Here is an 18893-nt window from a genome sequence, read left to right on the forward strand (position 1 = left end):
GTGATGGTGAAGTCACTAAATCATGTCCAACTCTTGCAACCCTGTGGACTGTAGCCTGCCAGGCTCCTCTGTCCATGAGATTCTTTCTCTAGGCAAGAGTAATGGGTGGATTGCCATTTTCTTATCCAGGGGATCTTCCCCACCAAAGGATAGAACCCGAATCTCCTGAATTGCAGGCAAAGTCTTTTCCTATTGAGCCACCGGGCAGCACAAATACCCTCCAAGGAACCCTCATATCTTACAGAATAGAAGTTGCTATAGGTTTATATAGTTTTCATTGCACAATCACATATAATCAACCTGAAATATGATAATGTCCAAATTGCCCTATTCTCTGTTTCTAGTCTTTCAAAAAAGCTGATTTCTCCTGCTTGTTTCATTTCCCTAATGAGCATCAATTAGCTGACCTCCCTGGCACCATAAATATTAGGCTTTCACCATTAATTTGCCCAATGCTTATGGCAAGCAGAACTGCATAAGTCAAAAGATCCATATACAGGCAAGCCCACTGTATAGATTCATGATAAAGCTAGTAAGTATCTGACAGCCTGTGTAATACTTAACAGACGTACACATATACAACACACAAAGAAAGACTGATTTACATCACAAGGATTTTAATTAGAATTTTATTAGCATAATTGACATGGTGTTAAAATTAATTAGCAATTATTTTCCCCAAGTCATCTTTAAAGAAATTTCTTGAAGGCATACTGGAAAACATTTTATGAGCTGTTTCTATACAAAAACAAGAACATGACTGTAGATGATTTTTAATATATCAGTGTCACTTAGCATTTGTGTTTCTTTTGTGGTTCTGATCTCATAGGGCTTTAAATATACAGCAGGTGGTTCTTATGCCACATCGCCTTAAAATATTGACATAATGTTTCATGTAAAAAGAGAAATAACCTGCAGCCATGAATCTGCCTAGAGTAACATAACTGAGAATGCACTGAATTATTTAAGTTCATACCTGAATGATGTCTGACATGATCCAGAAACCAGCACAGCATATTTTTCTCTAATTCATCATGAAAAAACACATTGTTAAAATATAATACATATTGGGAGATAAATTATTTTTTCTGTTGCAAAATAAAAAAACAACAGCCCAGGAAAATGGGTAATTTGCATTGATTGAATCAACTGATTGACGTGCAGTTTATATTCTGATGTAACACTTCAGTGTGGTTTTTAGAACTGGTCCAGTGATTTAAATTAGAATTGAGGAAAATCAAGTCATCTTCTTCTCATGCTGGAAAATGAGGCATATTCACTTTCCTGAGAAATGAAACTCACTTGAAATGCAGCCCTCAGAATTTTCTAAGTCCATCCCTCAGCATTTCTTGCATGTTACTGGGAATTTTAAACCATCCTCTGCATTGCCATGAAGGTTGTGTATGGTCCAATCATTGTTACACTGAGAAACAAAGACCATCGCTTTGCACAGCCCTAGGCATGTCATTCACACATGTGTGTCCATGAACTGCTTCGTGCATTTGTGACAGTTATTCATCAGCATCCCTATGAATCAAGCTTTTCCAAAGAAAGAGCCAACAGGATGTGCAGATAAAGAGAGAGATTTTTTTCAGGAATTGACTAATTTAATTGTGACCTGTGGGCTAGTCCAGAATTTGCAGGGTAGGTCATCAGGCTGGAGACCCAGGAAGAGTTGCAGTTTAAGTCTGAAGAGGGTCTGCTGGCAGAATTTCCTCTCCTTCCCGGAAAGTCAGTCCTCTTCTTTTCAGACCTTCAGCTGATTCGACGAGGCCCATCTGCATTATGGAGAGCAGCCTGCTTTGCTCGAAATCTGTTCATCTAAAAAATAACTTCACAGAAATATCTGGGGTAATGGTTGACCAAATATCTGAGTATGTATTGGCACATAAAATTAACCATAACAACATCATACTAAATAGATGTGTTGTTGTTGTTGTTCAGTCACTAAGTCGTGTCCAACTCTTTGTGATGCCATGGACTGCAGCAGGCTTCCCTCTCCTTCACTGTCTTCCAGAGCTTGCTCAAACTCATGTCCATTGAATCAGTGATGCCACCCAACCATCTCATCCTCTATTACCCCGTCTTCTCTGCTTTTAGTCTTTCCCAGGATCAGGGTCTTCTCCAATGAGTCAGCTCTTCTCATCAGGTGACCAAATTATTGGAGCTTCAGCTTCATCACCAGTCCTTCCAATGAATATTCAGGGTTGATTTCCTTTAGGATTGATTGGTTTGACCTCCTCACAGTCCAAGGGACTCTTAAGAGTCTTCTCCAACACCACAGTTCAAAAGCATCAGTTCTTTGGTGCTCAGCCTTCTTTACGGTCCAACTCTCACATCTGTACATGACTACTGGAAAAACCATAGCTTTGACTATATGCACCTTTGTCAGCAAAGTGATGTCTCTGCTTTTAGTATGCTGTCTAGGTTTCTCATGGCTTTCCTTCCAAGGAGCAAGCATTTTTTAGTTACATGACTACAGTCACCATTTGCAGTGATTTTGGAGCCCAAGAAAATAAAGACTGTCACTGCTTCCACTTTTTCCCCTTGGGCCTCTGGATTGAAGACAGGAAAAATCCTTCTCTTTTAAATGTTTGGTACCTAAACTTAAATGGCAAAAAATATGGTCTAGCACCTCACAGGAGCATCCACGTCTTCTTGGTTTTCTCCTCCAGTCTTTTCCAGAACCCTTCTCTCAGTCCAGAGAGAGTTCAGATCTCCTCCTGGCATGATGTCAGCTTGAGCTCCTCCCAGTCCTGTGGCTCTTGGAAACTTCTCTAAAACATACTTGTGTTTGATTTTCGAGGCTAAGTTTTTGTTTAGACTTAAAAAAACCTGTTTTGTTTTGTTTTGTTTTGTTTTTTTCTGTCAGAGGCTCTTCTTCCATTGAATGCACCCTAGCTGTCAGACTAGTATATCTACTTTGAAACCCAAAGTGGTTGTGAGCTTACATTGCACAAAGCATGTAAGCTGTATTCTTCGCTAATGCTCTGATGCACCCACCTTTCAGTATTTCTTAAAGTTCTCAAATGTCTAATATTTCCTAAAACTCAGGGATGGACTGTGAAAGTCATCCAAAAATTAAGTAATAATGATACATATAAAAAAACATTGCAGAGGAGAAAAAACATACTGGAGGAGGATTAGAACCTAAAATATAGTTTTTATTTGGTAATAGAATCAGGAGCTAGAAAACTTAGTACATATTAGGTGACTTTCCAGTTCTAATCATTACACGTTAGTTCTAAAAATAGTATCTTCTGGTTTAATCCATCTGTACCAATGGCCACTTTATACCTCGGTCTTTGCTTTTGGTCCCACCTTAGTTTTTTTTTTTTCCTTCTGCAGTATGCATTAAATACAGACGGAAGTACTAGCAAGAATAGTGATTCCTTTTTGAAAGGAATGTTGTGAAGTTCAGAGGCTAGAGATACGTGAAGTCTGTAACTGCACAGCTGCTCACCAGATAAGAGGCAGTCCTGACTCAGTGGATGGGCGTAAGGAGGATGTACACGGGGAGGAGGGCGGGTTCATAAGCACAGGCGAGATTGTACTAAGAGTCAGACATCAGATGTACCCGTGAGCTTTGATCTTCCTTTGTCCTTGTTCAGGAAAACTTTTAGACTGAGACTTGTCAAACAGAACCAGAGCTGACAACAGTTAAAGTAGCAGAAACAGATTTTATGCAGGAGTTATTGCAATGGTAGAAAGGAGACCCAAGCCTAGACTTGAGCTCAGTTCTGAATCCAAGAAATAGAAGGTATTTATAGCCGAGGAGTGGAGCGAGGAGGTCAACAGGTGGGAAATTACTAAGAGGCTGAGGTAAAAGAAGAGCAGTTGTAAAGGTAATGGCATTTTTTGAGGGTTTGAAGACTAGCAGTTAAGATTAGATCAGGGGAGCATGTTACCTTGACTCTAGAGCCTTCATTTATCTCTCTTTCATCTTCAAAAGATTTGAGGAGAAAGAAATGCTAGATTGCAACAGGTTTGAACATGAGCGTTCTCTGGCAAAAGTATATTATCATGTGGATGGCACAGTAGTAGGCATAGTCACAGTGGTTAGTTAAGGTTGTAGTTAAATTTATATAGCAACAAATAAAAATTAAAAGTAATAATTTACCAATATAATATTTACTTATGGTTCATTGTTCCATAAGTATTAAATGCAAGACTTAAATTTAAATCATGAAAAAAAATTTGAATCATGAAAGTCTATTTCTTTTAATCACAATTAACTGATTCAAAGAAAGAGATTAAGCCACACCCAGCTGGGTGACCTAAATCAATGTTCACTCCTAGCACCTTGGAAGGCACAGCAGTCATACCGTAAAAGTGGGTGCTTGGTGTGCTGGTTTCAGAGGGTCACTCATCGTCCTCTGTAAACCAAGACCACAGTGTTCATCTCAGTGAGGGCTTGAAGCTTCTTAGAACCCACTTTTTAAAAGATGCTTTTAAAAGAATGCTTTTTGAAAGGGCACGTGATTCTCTGGCCCATAACATCCCCCAAATTAGACATTTCTTTCTAGAAGGGTGAGTAGTATATCAATGGCCAACCTTCTTGGGGTATACCTTCTTTGGTTATTTAAAAACAAATATTTTTAGGGCTGTGAAACTACGTGGTATGATACTGTAATGGTAGGTATGTGTCACTCCCTATACATTTGTCCAGACCCGTAGCTTGAACATCATCCAGAGTGAACCCGGGTGATTACGATGTGTGTCTGTATTGGCTCAACATTTGTAGCAAAGGCACCACCCTGGTGGGGTGTTGATAACCAGGGATGCTGTGCAGGTATAGGGGCAGGGTACACTGAAGAAATCTCTGTATCTTCTAGTCTTTGTTTTTAGTTTTACTAAATGAGTTAGTTTTTTGTTTTACTAATGAGTTTATAAAACTACTCTAAGTAATAAAATCTATTAAAAACAAAAACCCAGTGTTTATTTAACATCTGCTTCGTACCAGTCACCCTGCTGGCAGGTCAGGAATGTCAGGCAGGAGGTTCGAGCTGCTACCTCTTGGGGTCCAAGAATGTTTTCTGTTGATGCTAATGGGACAGAGATCCTAACCCATCACCCCTGCCCCACACTGAGTGCCCAGGTAACATCCACATCCATCAGCCTGCCGGCCATGGTATTGAAGCATCTGGAGAGAGGATTCTCCAACCCCACCTGAGTCTCCTCACATGACCCAGACTGCAGCAGAGATGAGCCATCCCTGCTGAGCTCTGCCCAGATTAGATTTGTGCACAGAATAAATGACTGTTGTTTCAAGCTACTGAGTTTGTTAGGTACTACATTATGGGCTGAATTGGGTCCAACCAAATTCATGTTTTGAAGACTTACCCCTGATACCTTGGAATGGGACTATATTTGGACATAAGGTTTCTGGAAAATGATTATGTTTAAATGAGGTCATTAGGGTGGGCTCTAATCTGGTAGGTCCTTGAGATTTTGAACCTGAGAATCCAGGGGCATTCAGGCACAGAAAAGAGACTGTGTAAGGACATAGAAAGAAGACAATCCATCTGCAAGCCAAGGAGACAGCCTCAGGAGAAACCAACCCTGTGCTCACTTTAGCAACTTATGTAATCACATTGGAAGGATACAGAGATGAGCATGGTCCTTGGGCAAAGGCCCCATGCAAATTCATGAAGCATCCCATATTTTTTGGTGACAAGCATGCTACAGTATATCAAGAAGTCAAATTGTAGTGTACATGTAAACTTATATAATGTTATAAATGAATGTTACTTCATTTAAAAAAAAAGAAGAAGAAACCACATCTGCTGACATCTTGGTCTTGGCTGGACTTCCAGCCTTTAGAACTGTGAGAAAACAAATGCATATTGTTTAAGCCACCCAGTCTGTTTCATTTTGTTACAGCAGCCCTTGAAAACCAATACACATAATGGGAAAGCAGATTCAGTCTCCAAAGGTTGACTTTATTTGTACTGTCCTTCAAGCTTTTGCCGTTGGCTGTTCGTTTTCTGTTGCTTCATGAAATGGTGTTTCCTATGATTGTCTGACTTCAATAACACTAACATGTTGTGTGGGGCTTCCCTGGTGACTAAGATGGTAAATAATCTGCCTGAAATGCAGGAAATCTGAGTTCGATCCTTGAGTCGAGAAGATCTCCTGGAGGGAGGGCATGGCAACCCACTCCAGTGTTCTTGCTGGGAGAACTCCATGGACAGAGGAGCCTGACAGCTATGGTCCATAGGTCATGAAAAGTAGAACACCACTGAGCAACTAACACACACACACACAAAACACCTTTTGTAGGGTAATAATGTCAGTCAAAGGAACAGTTTACAAAAGCTGGTGGGTTTCATGAACTTCTGCTAAAACATGACTTCCCTGAATCTCTTTTAGTCAGCAGTATAAACACACATGACCTTTCCTTCCCTCACTGAACTTATCTCCTGGGAAATTCACTGGGCTTGTGTAATTATTTCTGAAAGGTAAAGAAAACATTTGTCCCAAGGAACAAAGAGCTGCTACCAAAAGACTCAAAAGGTAAAATGTTTGATAGTGTTGTTTTTTTTTTTTTTTGCAGCCAACAATCTACATGTTCATTCTAATTTATCTTGAGGATTTCACATGAGGGAACCATGTATTATTTCAAGGAGGATAAATCTTGATATTCTTGTAACTTCTTAGCCACTACTTTTGGGGCAATACCAAGCTGCTGTACCTGCTCCTACCTGGGTCAGGAGTAAGCCTTTCTGCAGCGACTGCCATCCACATCCCTCCCCTGTTGGCTCATTGTTGTGTCCTGGGAGTTGGAGACACACAGTTGGAGGGGGTTGGGGTTGTGCAAGAGGAGGAGACTTGGCTAGTTAATAGAATCTTCAGGGCTGGGGCCCAGTGAAATCTTGACAGAAAAGCTGGAGGGAGAAAGAGCTCGACTCATTGAAAAAGACCCAGATGCTGGGAAAGATTGAGGGCAGGAGGAGAAGGGGATGGCAGAGGATGAGATGGTTGGATGGCATCACCAACTCAGTGGTCATGAGTTTGAGCAAGCTCTGGGAGGTAGTGAAGGGCAGGGAACCCTGGTATACTGCAGGCCGTGGAGTTGCAAAGAGTTGGACATGACTGAGCAACTGAACAAAATGAGATCCCAGGGGCACAACTGAAAACATTTGGTAATTGTAACAGAGTAAGACAGAAACATGGAAGTGGACATTTTAACCTGTTGCAACGGAGTGAATCATCTCTTTGAGAAACATATATGTTGAAGCCTTAACTGCCCCCCCTCCCCCACAACATGTGACTGTATTTGGAGACAGAGTCTTTGAAGAAGTGATTAGGTTAGATGAGGTCATAAGTTGAAGTCCTGGTCTGATGGAACAGGTGTCTCTGTGAAAGAGGAAATATGCCAGAGCTCTCTCCCTCGGGCACCCTGGGAGGAAGCAGTAGGATGGTGGCTGTCTGCAAACCAGGAAGAGAGCCCTCACCAGAACACCATCAGGCTGGCACCCTGATCTTTGACCTCCCAGCCCACAGACCTGTGACATGTGTACTGTCTAAATCACTGGGCCCATGGTCCTTTGTTATGGCAGCCCCTGTAGACTAGGACATCTGTTAGTCCACCCAGGATATTGGCCTGCTTTTAGTAGATTGATGTGCGTACCTGCTGGCCTCTGTGTGCCCCTTGCCATGTACAGTTAGGTATTTCTGGATTGTAAGTTTCTGAAATTTACAATAAATGTTGCTTATCAAGGTGATACAGAGGGGAAAGCAAGCTTAATAATAGAAGTCCACCAGACTTTTAGACCTTACTTAGCTTTCAGGGGGTGGATTGCTCCAGCTGCCTTACTTGAAAGTAGATTTAAAGGGGAAGATTCGAAGAAGGCAGGCCTGCAGCTGAGAAGGCTGTTGCAGAAATCTCGGGTAGAGCTTGGGTCTACCCAAGCTTGGGTCTTTCTGGTGCAGGACTGAAGGGCAGCAGTGGTTAGGTTACACATATATTTTGAAGGTCGAGGAGACAGACTTCGCTGGCATCTCAAAGCAGGCTTTAGGTCCAGGCTGCTGCAAGACTGGGGCTATCATTCATTGAGATGCTGGAGAGAATGAGGGGAATGGTTCCAGAGGCAATTTCACAGTCACTGTTCGGTCACGTTACATGTAAAATGTCACATACATGTCTGAGGGGAGGATCTCAGAGGCTCAGGTAGCCAGATTTTGAAGACAGGGAGCTCTGGATCGGCAGTGTAAAACCAAGAGGCATTAGTATAGACAGCCAAGCAGCTGTACTTTCTCAGGTGCCCAAGACAATCCAATGTCTTCATTCCCCATTATCAGTCTCAGAAGTGAACCAGTTTTGACAACAAGTTATACTGTCAACCGTTGTCTGCCCCTAGTCTGATGAAAGTCATGGCATGAGATGGGAGCCCCAGGGGAGGCGGGTGAAGGTGAGGAAGAGAAGAGAAGCAGGATGAGCCTTGGGAATGCCATGACTTAGAGGTCAGGTGGTGAGGGAGACCAGCAAAGGAGGCAGAGAAAGGGGCTGTGAAAGAAGGTGACCAGGAGGGGCTCAGGTCCCAGAACACAGTGTACTGAGAAGGCGGGGTAACTAATGGGGCCCCAGAGGCACAAACTTCAGGCATCTTCTCTGTCCATCTTCATTCATTTCCCCCAAGATCATCCAGGCCCAAGGCTTACATCCCCATCTGTGTTACAGCAACTCACCTGCAGACACCTCGATCTTCTAAACTGACCTCCCTGCTTCCATCTGTGCCCCTGCCCCATCTCTTCTTCTGACAGCAGCCAGGTTAACACCTCCACAGATGTTGCCTCCTCATCAGAGGCTCCCCCTGGACACTGGCTTTTATAGCAGCCCTTTCCCATTTCATTCCCTGTTCATGGTCTTTAGCGCTTAGGACTCCAGACAGGTTTTTATGTCTCCCCTACCTCTTGCCCACCCCAAAGGATGTGAGCTCCATGGGGGAAGGACTCTTCTTCCATTTATTGCCATGCCTGGCACACATAACAGATGCCCTGTGAATATATGTGGAATAAGTGAACGACGGGAAAAGAAATAGGACCTGTGAAGGAAGGCCAGAGAAGTGTCAGAGTCGGGAGAGAGACAAGGGTAGTTCACGGGCTGACATTGGTCGAAGAAAAGCTCATCCGTGTTGCAGAAAGGTTGAATCGAATGGCCAGGCCACAGTAGATCTGGGTTTGCACATCCCTGGAGAATGACCACTGGTAGTGATGTCCAGGTGTAATGGCACCAGGAAGACTGAGCTGGTGAGAAATTAAGAAGTCCATCGTGGTTCACAGGACCGGGGGGAGGACGTGGGGGCTTTTTGAGAAGATGCTGGAGCAGAACAGAAAGTGTAAGTGTAGAGGGGAGATTGGCAAGAGAAGAGGTGAGCAGGGTGAGACACAGGGAAGTGGGGACAGGCTTTCGGCACAGGTCAGGGAGGGACCGTGGGGGAGGTTGGGTGTCTGGGGAGGATGGAGCAGAGGAGAGCTGCCACCACTCGAATGCAGCAGCATTGAAGTGGAACGGCCCAGAGCACCCACACCACATCCATGCCCGGCAGCACTTGGAAGGCAGCCCTTGTGGTTTTTGGGACGAAAGCTGTTCTATGGTTTTCTTTTTTTAATTCATGAATGAGCTCAACATGCTTTATTTTTTTAAGTCAATCATTTATTCTTCCTTAAAGAGGGAAACTATAAAAGCAGAAAAACCCACACAGTCATTTCTGTTGTTCTTCATTAAAATGGTAGTTTTAAATGCTTCAGTTCAGTTGCTCAGTCATGTCCGACTCTTTGTGACTCAATGGACTGCATCACGCCAGGCCTCCCTGTCCATCACCAACTCCCAGAGTTTACTCAAACTCATGTCCATTGAGTCAGTGATGCCATCCAGCCATCTCATCCTCCGTCGTCCCCTTCTCCTCCCGCCTTCAATCTTTCCCAATGTCAGGGTCTTTTCAAATGAGTTTAAATGCTTACATTTTCTTAGAATGTTACAGAACCTACTTGTCTGTTGAGTCGTATACTTAGAGTATGCTTTTAGGGTTATTTTAAAAAATATTTTCTCCTAGTGCTCCAGAGAGAGAGAAAATAGGCAAGGAGGCATGTTCAGGTGATTCTGTATGTTAAAGAATATTTTCATTCCATGTTTTTTTTCTTTTTCTCTTCAAAAATATAGTGCATTCATTTTGTAGGGCTGCCACAACAGATTACCATGGAACTGAGAGAACTTTAGGCCCTCCAAGTTCTGGAACCCAAAAGTTGGAATCGAGGTATCATGGGGCCATGCTCCTCCCGAAGGCTCTAGGGCAGGATCCTTCCTCTCCTCTCCCAGCTCCAGGTGGTTCCAAGTGTTCTTTGGTTTGTGGCTACATCACTCCAGTCTCTGCCTACAACTTCACATCACCTTCTTTCTTGTGTGTCTGTCTATGTCTCAGATTCCCCTCTCCTTTCCCTTATGCAAACACCAGCCATTGGATTGAGGGCCCACCTTAAATCCAGGATGGTTTTGTGTTGGAACCTTTAACCACATCTACAATGACCTTGTTTCAAATACAGTCACATTCATGGGTATTGAAGATTAGGACATGGACATATGTGTTCAGGGTTCACTCTGCAACCCACTGCATGTCATTTTGTAATTTGACATGTGATTTACTTCTTGTGTGCAGTTATTTTGTGTTCTGGAGAACTGCGCCACTTAAAATAATTATATAAGTAAATAAGGTAGTTTTGAATTTCAGAGAAACAACCAAGTCCATTCTTTAATTGCATTTTCTAGATCATATATAACTAATGGAGGACTTGGGCATTAAAATCAGATATTCAGCAGTCTGCAAGTTGTATGTTTCTCTTGCTGACAGTAAATCGACTAGAAAACACAATTAGGAAAATGTCTTTTGAAGAAATGCATTTCGTTCAGTGCATTCTCCACGGGCTGGCACAGATTAGACTCCTGATTAATTTGACGTTGTGGCAAACTTCAATTCCACGTGTTTCAAATGACTGTTTCCCTTGAACGTAGAGCTGTAGGGGTTTGTGAGTGAGCTGGAAACAGAGAGATGGCTTACAATGTGTGGTGTCAGGTGGAGGGAATGATGTGTATTCAGCACTGACTTGATGAAAAGTGCTCTCACCATGGAGTTTCATTGATTGTCAGAGCAGCTCAGGAAGTCGGATTAGATCTCTCCTGCCTCATTGTTGAAGTGACTGAGAACCAGGATGAGTCCCTGATGTGGCCCAGTGCTCAGCTGGGAGCCCACAGGGGCAGGATTTGGCCCTGGTGCCTCTGTCCCATGACTGTCTATCTGTGTTTCTCTCACCGGCTTGAGGGTGAAGACAGAGCAGAAGTCAGAAGCTGGATTCCTGTTCTGACTTCACTACACCCCGCTCTTGAACCTGAGTGCTGATCAAGAGACAGGGCTGGTATCATCTAATATTGCTTATATGTGGAACCTGGGAGACGGTGCAGGTGAACTTATTTGCAAAACAGAAATAGAGTCACAGATGTAGAGAACAAACATGGTTACCAAGGGGGAAAGGAGAGGTGGGATGAATCAGGAGATTGGGATTGACAGATATGACACTACCTTATAGAAAATGGATAATTAACAGGAACCTACTGCATAACACAGGGAACTCTCCTTAATGCTCTCTGGCGGCCTAAACGGGAGCAGAATCTCAACGAGGGGATGTGTGTGTACATGTAACTGATTCACTTTGGGGTACACCAGAAACGAATACAATGCTGTAAAGCAACCATGGTCAGTAAAAATCCATTTTAAAAGGAGAGAGACAGAGCTGTGAGGTGGTTGAGAGGCCTGCGTCTGCACAAGATGCCAGAGTGTGAATCCCGCCTCTGCTGCTTGTGCTCTCCGTGACCTTGAGTCACTTCCTCTGGGCTTCAGTTTCCCCGTCTGTGAAGTGGGGATGACGTTAGCACCTCCCTCACAGACTTGTGTGAGGATTAAACGGATCGACTGACACATAAAGCACTTGCAACAGAGACCGGGCTGAGAAGCGCTGTTGAGGACACCTGCCACCCTCCTCTCACAAGGCGGCGTTTCCTCAGCTAGAGACTGTGAGAGCCGGCTCCTGGACCGCTTCCTCAAACCCTGTATCACGATGTGGCTGGAACTGGTGAAATGCCCTGAGAGGACCGATGCCAGTCCAGCCCAACGTGTATTGTTTCATTTCAGTACAGAGAGTTTTGAGATGTGCCTCGGCTATGAACAACAAAAACTTCAAGAACTTTCTTGTACGTCTGTAGCATTACATCTTCCTAATTCTGGGACATAGAAAACCAATTCTTTGTTTAACAACAACAAAAAAACCTTTGTTTGGAAAAAAAAGAAAACGTTTTTATACAAGGCCAAAGAGCAAACAGGAGCTATAATGTGTTCAGGGAAGCTGTATTTTATTCAGGGAGAAAACAATCATTAATTATTAGGCTTGACTAGTCGAGTTTAAAATCTGTTTCCAGAGAGATCACACTTAATTTAATCTAGGTGCCAAGACCATGTTAAATAAATCTTGAACAAATCTTGTTCTGGGGAAATTTTTAATGTTTTGTTACTGTCTTTTTATACCAAACAGCTTTTTGTGGAAATTGTTTTGTTTCTACATGTTTGTTTTCTAATTGCTCTCCAAAATATGTTTGACTGCAATTTTTAGTTTGAAAAAAAAAAACTGAAATTTTTTTTTTGTAAATATTATAATTTTCTCTAACATTTTTATTATGAGCCTCACTGTGTGTTCACATGAAATGAAGATCTAACAACATAGTGGTTTTACAGGAAAAAGTTATTATTTGTTGTTAAAACAGACATACGATCAACAAAAATTTAATGAACACCCAAAACAGATGTACAAATTGCCACACACATGTTAAGCCAAGGCCTTCATAACAAGGCTTTAATTAATATATGTCATATGAAAATTAAGATTTTCATGAAATCTTAATTTCATGAAATATTGAAAATATGCTTGGGGCTAGTGCACTGGGACAACCCAGAGGGATGGTATGGGGAGGGAGGAGGGAGGAGGGTTCAGGATGGGGAGCACATGTATACCTGTGATGGATTCATTTTGATATTTGGCAAAACTAATACAATTATGTAAAGTTTAAAAATAAAATAAAATTTAAAAAAAAAACTAAAAAAAAAAAGAAAATATTGAATGTTTCATGAAATATTTCATGAAATCATGTAAAATATTGCCTACAAGATAAGTAACACGGTTGTTGTTTATACCAGTAAGGAACACACTCCCTGGTTAATATGAGTTGTTGTTGTTTAGTTGCTAAGTCATGTCCGACTCTTTAGGGACCCCATGGACTGTACCCACTAGGCCCCTCTGTCCATGGGATTTCCCAGGCAAGAGTACTGAAGTGAGTTGCTCTTTCTTCCTCCAGGGGATCTTCCCGACCCACAGATCGAACCCTATCTCCTGCATCGCAGACAGATTCTTTACCACTGAGCCACGAGGGAGGCCCTCTTAATAGGAGAACAAGAGATGAATTTTGATGGCAGTGTTTTTTCAAGGTTTTCCATTAAGCATGTTCTAAAGGGAAGTATTTAAGATAATGTTAGATGAGGAGAAAAAGAAACAGAAGCAAAGTAAAACATGGTAAAAATTAAAAGCAGAAAATGTAAATAGTCCCTGGAAAATCTGTGTATTCATTCAAATCGTGTTTATCCGGTGCTCAATTTTAAAATCTTAATACCCAAAGGGGCAAGACATCTTTTAAGGAAAATTTACTGTGTATCAGGATAGAGTCAAGCTTTTATTTTTTCCTAGTGGAAAATATACACACAGAGAGAGCCCAACCAGCTTGCTGGTTCATGTCAACCTGAAAACAAATGAGAATTTCTTAAATGTAATAAACATGAGGTTGTTCAATGACCCCATTTTTCTGGGCTCATAAGCGGCAGTTATTCAGGATGCAGTTGCCGTGGTGAGAAGACAGGAAGTATTCATTTTACTGAGATGCTGATTAAGTACACGGTCTCCTGCTGCAGCTCTGAGCTCCTTCTGTGACATCACGGGAGTTAGGTGAGAAGTAATTTCGTTGAGAGAAAAGCCCAACTTCCCTCTGAGCTTACGGCTCTTAATAAAACAAAAGCAAAGTTGTTTTTCACATCTGAGTTGCCTTGGTTGCAGACAGATTCTCCCCTTCAGAGGAATGGTTTTCTCTAGAACCAAAGGGATTATTTCACATCTGGAGCTGGAGGATGGGGAGGGTTGGGAGAGGGGATTCCTGAGCTTAATCATGAACCTGGAGCATCCATTGCCTGTGTGCTCACCTGGACACCAGAGGGTGCAGCCAGATCATGGTTTAATTTTACTTAGTATTAATATTAATAGTTATAACAATTTTAAAATGACACTCTCATGTTGGAGTTGATACACAAACACTATTGATAATGATGTATAAATTAGATAGAGCTTCTGCGGTGGTTCAGTGGTAAAGAGTCCACCTGGCAATGCAGCAGATGTGGGTTGGATCCCTGGGTCAGGAAGATTCCCTGGAGAAAGAAATGGCAACCCACTCCAGTATTCTTGCCTGGAGAATCCCATGGACAGAGGAGCTTGGTGGGCTACAGTGCATGGGGTCACAAAAAGTTGGACATGACTTAGCAACTAAATAACAACAGCAACAAATAAAATGTGTATGTAATGAGAACCAACTGTACAGCACAGGGAACCCTACTTGGTGCTCTGTGGTGACCTAAATGAAAAGAAAGTCCAAAAAAGAGGGCGTGTATGTACTATGTATCAGAGAAGGCAATGGCACCCCACTCCAGTACTCTTGCCTGGAAACTCCCATGGATGGAGGAGCCTGGTAGGCTGCAGTCCATGGGGTCGTTAAGAGTCGGACATGACTGAGTGACTTCACTTTCACTTTTCCCTTTCATGCATTGGAGAAGGAAATGGCAACCCACTCCAGCGTTCTTGCCTGGAGAATCCCAGGGACGGGGGAGCCTGGTGGGACACGACTGAAGCGACTTAGCAGCAGCAGCAGCAGCATTTACTATGTATAGCTGATTCACTTTGCTGTGCAGTAGGAACTAACACAATATTATATAGCAACTCACGGTTCAGTAAAAATTAATTTTAAAAAATCAAAGGGAAAAAGCACCAACTGAGAGATTTCCATGTAAAATTTTCTTTTTAAAAAAATGACACTTGTATGCATGGATTGGCAAACTTTCTGGAAATGGGTCAGAGAGTCAATATTTTAGTCTTTGTAGGCCAAGGGACAAGTTACTTAGATACCTATATAAGAAGAGCAGAAACAGATTTCTACAAAATCATTATTAATGAAATCCAAAATATAATGATGTCAGTGATAACATTTTTAAATGGATGTCTGTCCATAAGAATGGGATTGTTTGGGAAAGATAGCATTTCTGTAACTGGGGTTCAAGGTTTTAATGTTCCCTGTCATCAATTTTATTGTAAATGTTTATCTCTTGAAGCCATGGCTATTTGGCAGTCCTTACAAATGGGAAGGTAGCCTGGATTTGGCCCAGGTACTAACACATCCTAGATTTTATCTGCTTATGCTTGTAATTCTGGTATTCTTCTCATAAACATGAAAGTAGATATTTTGGCCATGTGTGTTTTAATAGCCTATAGCCCTTTGAGTCTAAATGATTAACATGAATTTCTATATTTCTATGAGATAGATGCATTCTAGTTATAGAGTCTCCTCTATCTGTTTATTTCCTATTGAATTCAGGAATCCATGGCCTGATTGGATTAGTATTGTTTGTTTTCCAGCTGGGGACCACCCGTGAGTGAGCAGTCAAATCAGCTTAGAGATTGTTGACTAGCATTAAAAAGATTGAATAAGGTAGACTAAAGTGACTGCATGGCCAATTCTAAGCAAAGTTTGGTTTGGTGTCTTGGAAAAGTGTTGTCAGAAATAGAAGTATATGTGTGTGTGAGTGTGTGTGTGTGTGTGTTTCTATAAGTCTAAGATATATTTTTATTGTGAATCTTAATGCAAAATGTATACAAAATGCTGAGAAGTACTTACTTTCTCAAATAATACATTAAAAATAAATCTCCTAGATGCTGAATAGATGCTCCTAGATGCTGATAGTAACAACATTATCAAATAACTCCACTATCCAATGTTAATAAATTATGTCATAACTGATGAGTATCTTTAATTTGAGTGGCTATGGCGTAATGTTTTCCACTTTAGATGATCAATGATCAGAGGAAGAAATGGCATAATTTGTCAGAAAAATAATCTCATAGTGCTGTGTGTTTTTTTAATCAATCCACAAATTTGAAAGCAAAAATAATCTAAACTGTGGTTCTATTTATTTGTCAGGAATTGGTATTTTAAAAATTATAACTACATGTCTTTATTAGAACAGAGAGGGCAATGGCACCCCCTCCAGTACTCTTGCCTGGAGAATCCCAGGGATGGGGGAGCCTGGTGGGCTGCCGTCTATGGGGTCACACAGAGTCAGACATGACTAAAGCGACTTAGCAGTCTTTATTAGAAAATAGAAGCCATAGTTGTAAAAAAGTATTTTTAAATACGTTAGTTCACATTCCGAAAACAGTTTCGGCATCGTATTTTATACAATTTGTCTCCTCTGTAAAAGTTGTTTTCTCCTTCTGTTAAGTGAGATGATTTGTAGCTGTCTCTTCTGTCCTTAATTTCAACCTCCCATTCACTTCTTTTAAAGAACATTTACTGGAGTATGGCTGCTTTACGATGCTGTGTTAGTTTCTGCTGGACAGCCGAGTGTCAGCATGTATCTTCTTTTTGGATTCCCCCCGCCAGCATTTAGTCACCACAGAGTATTGAGTAAGGTTTCCTGTGCCATACAGTAGTCATCTATTAGTTATCTTTTTTTTTTTTTTTTGAAGTCGCTCAGTCGTCCCTGACTCTTTGCGACCCCATGGACAGTAGCCTGCACCAAGCTCCTCCATCCATGGGATTTTCAAGGCAAGAGTACCAGAGTGGGTTGCCATTTCCTTCTCCAGGGAATCTTCCCAACACAGGGATCAAACCCAGGTCTCTCGCATTGTAGACAGACACTTTACTGTCTGAGCCATATTTTAGTTATCTCATTATTTATTTTTCCATAGTAGCAATAGTATATATATGTCCAATCCTAATCTCCCAATTCATTCATCCCTCCCCCTTTCCCTTTGATATCCATACCTTTTTTCTCTGTGTCTTTCATTTCTGCTTTGTAAGCAAGATCATCTAGGCCAATATTTTTCAGATTCCACATATGCATCAATATACCATATTTGTTTTTTTCCTTCTGACTGACTTCACTCCACGTGATGGTGCCATTCATTTCTCATTCAGCCAGTCCTTGGTAGGGACTCCCCGGTATGTGGGGCTAAAATTGCAGATAATCCGAACTACTCAACAGGACAACATGGTCTTTCCCTGTGGATCACTGAAGCCTAGTATTTGCTCTTCATTTGAATATAAGGTATTTCTTAAGGATGGTAGGGCCCACCTGAGAACTGAGGCCAGTGTCCACATGGAAGTGGGCAGTGTGATCACTGTCACTGTCCTTGTCATCATCTTCATGTGTTTCTGGAAACTGTTTCACATGTGTGGAGGAGTGATGAGAAAACTCAAAATTTAAATAAAGTTAAAACCATCTAATTTTAGCCTTTAAAGTTAATTACCACCCAAATTGTTAAATTATGATTTTATGTGCAATAATTATATGTGATATGTGTATGCATGATTACCTAGCTCTCATATATTAATATATACATATACATATATTGTACATACATGTGTATATATGTTTGTGTGCCCATATGCATATATATGTGTGTGTATATAGTGTATACACACTTTTTAAATATACATGCTTTTTTAATTTTAATTTTACCTTTTTAACGCCAGAAACATTTTTATACAGGTTATTTAAAGTACACATTATGACCCCTTCAGTTCAGTTCAGTCTCTGAGTCATGTCCGACTCTTTGCAACCCCATGACTGCTGCATGCCAGGCCTCCCTGTCATCACCAACTCCTGGAGGTTACTCAAACTCATGTCCATTGAGTCGGTGGTGCTATCCAACCATCTCATCCTCTGTCGTCCCCTTCTCCTCCTGCCTTCAATCTTTCCCAGCATCAAGGTCTTTTCAGATGAGTCAGCTCTTTGCATCAGGTGGCCAGAGTATTGGAGTTTCAGCTTCAACATCAGTCCTTCCAATGAATATTCAGGACTGATTTCCTTTAGGATGGACTGGTTGGATCTCCTTGCAGTCCGAGGGACTCTCAAGAGTCTTCTCCAATACCACAGTTCAAAAGCATCAATTCTTTGGCACTCAGCTTTCTTCACAGTCCAACTCTCACATCCATACATGACTACTGGAAGAACCATAGCCTTGAGTAGACGGACCTTTGTTGACAAAGTAATGTCTCTGCTTTTTAATATGCTGTCTAGGTTGGTCATAACTTTCCTTCCAAGGAGTAAACATCTTTTAATTTCATGGCTGCAGTCACCATCTGCAGTGATTTTGGAGCCCAAAAGAATAAAGTCTGACTGCTTAGTGGGCAGTGAAAGCCTTTCATTGGTCGTAAACAGTGGTTTGGAAAATAATTGAAAAGAACTGAACAGAGTATGTCTAAATGCATGGACCTTCATCAGGATACCTTCTCCCCCACTTACTTACATAGACACTACTGTGTGTCTGGGTGTGTATGAGCAGAGCTGCAGGGTAAATGTTTCACACTGAGGCTCATTGCTGAACAATCCTGAGAAGCAGCACCAAGCCTTAGTGACAGCGGTGATTAACATGTGCCTTATATTCCCCTAGATATGGTGCATTTTATTGCCAAACACCAAAGCATAATAATTAGTACATTACCTTCTGGAAATGCATCATATAATTTAATTTAG

General features: G+C 41.6%; 1 protein-coding gene and 1 non-coding gene across 3 annotated transcripts in view; both read left to right on the forward strand.

Annotated features, from left to right (window-relative positions):
- Window positions 1–18893, forward strand: part of CTNND2 (catenin delta 2) — a 1102711-nt gene that overhangs the window by 749677 nt on the left and 334141 nt on the right. The window lies entirely within an intron of this gene.
- On the forward strand, window positions 5565–5668 carry LOC113879318. The gene has a single exon (XR_003507287.1). It is a non-coding gene; the product is annotated as a U6 spliceosomal RNA (small nuclear RNA).

This window comes from Bos indicus x Bos taurus, chromosome 20 (genome assembly GCF_003369695.1).
Source record: "Bos indicus x Bos taurus breed Angus x Brahman F1 hybrid chromosome 20, Bos_hybrid_MaternalHap_v2.0, whole genome shotgun sequence".
NCBI lineage: Eukaryota > Metazoa > Chordata > Mammalia > Artiodactyla > Bovidae > Bos > Bos indicus x Bos taurus.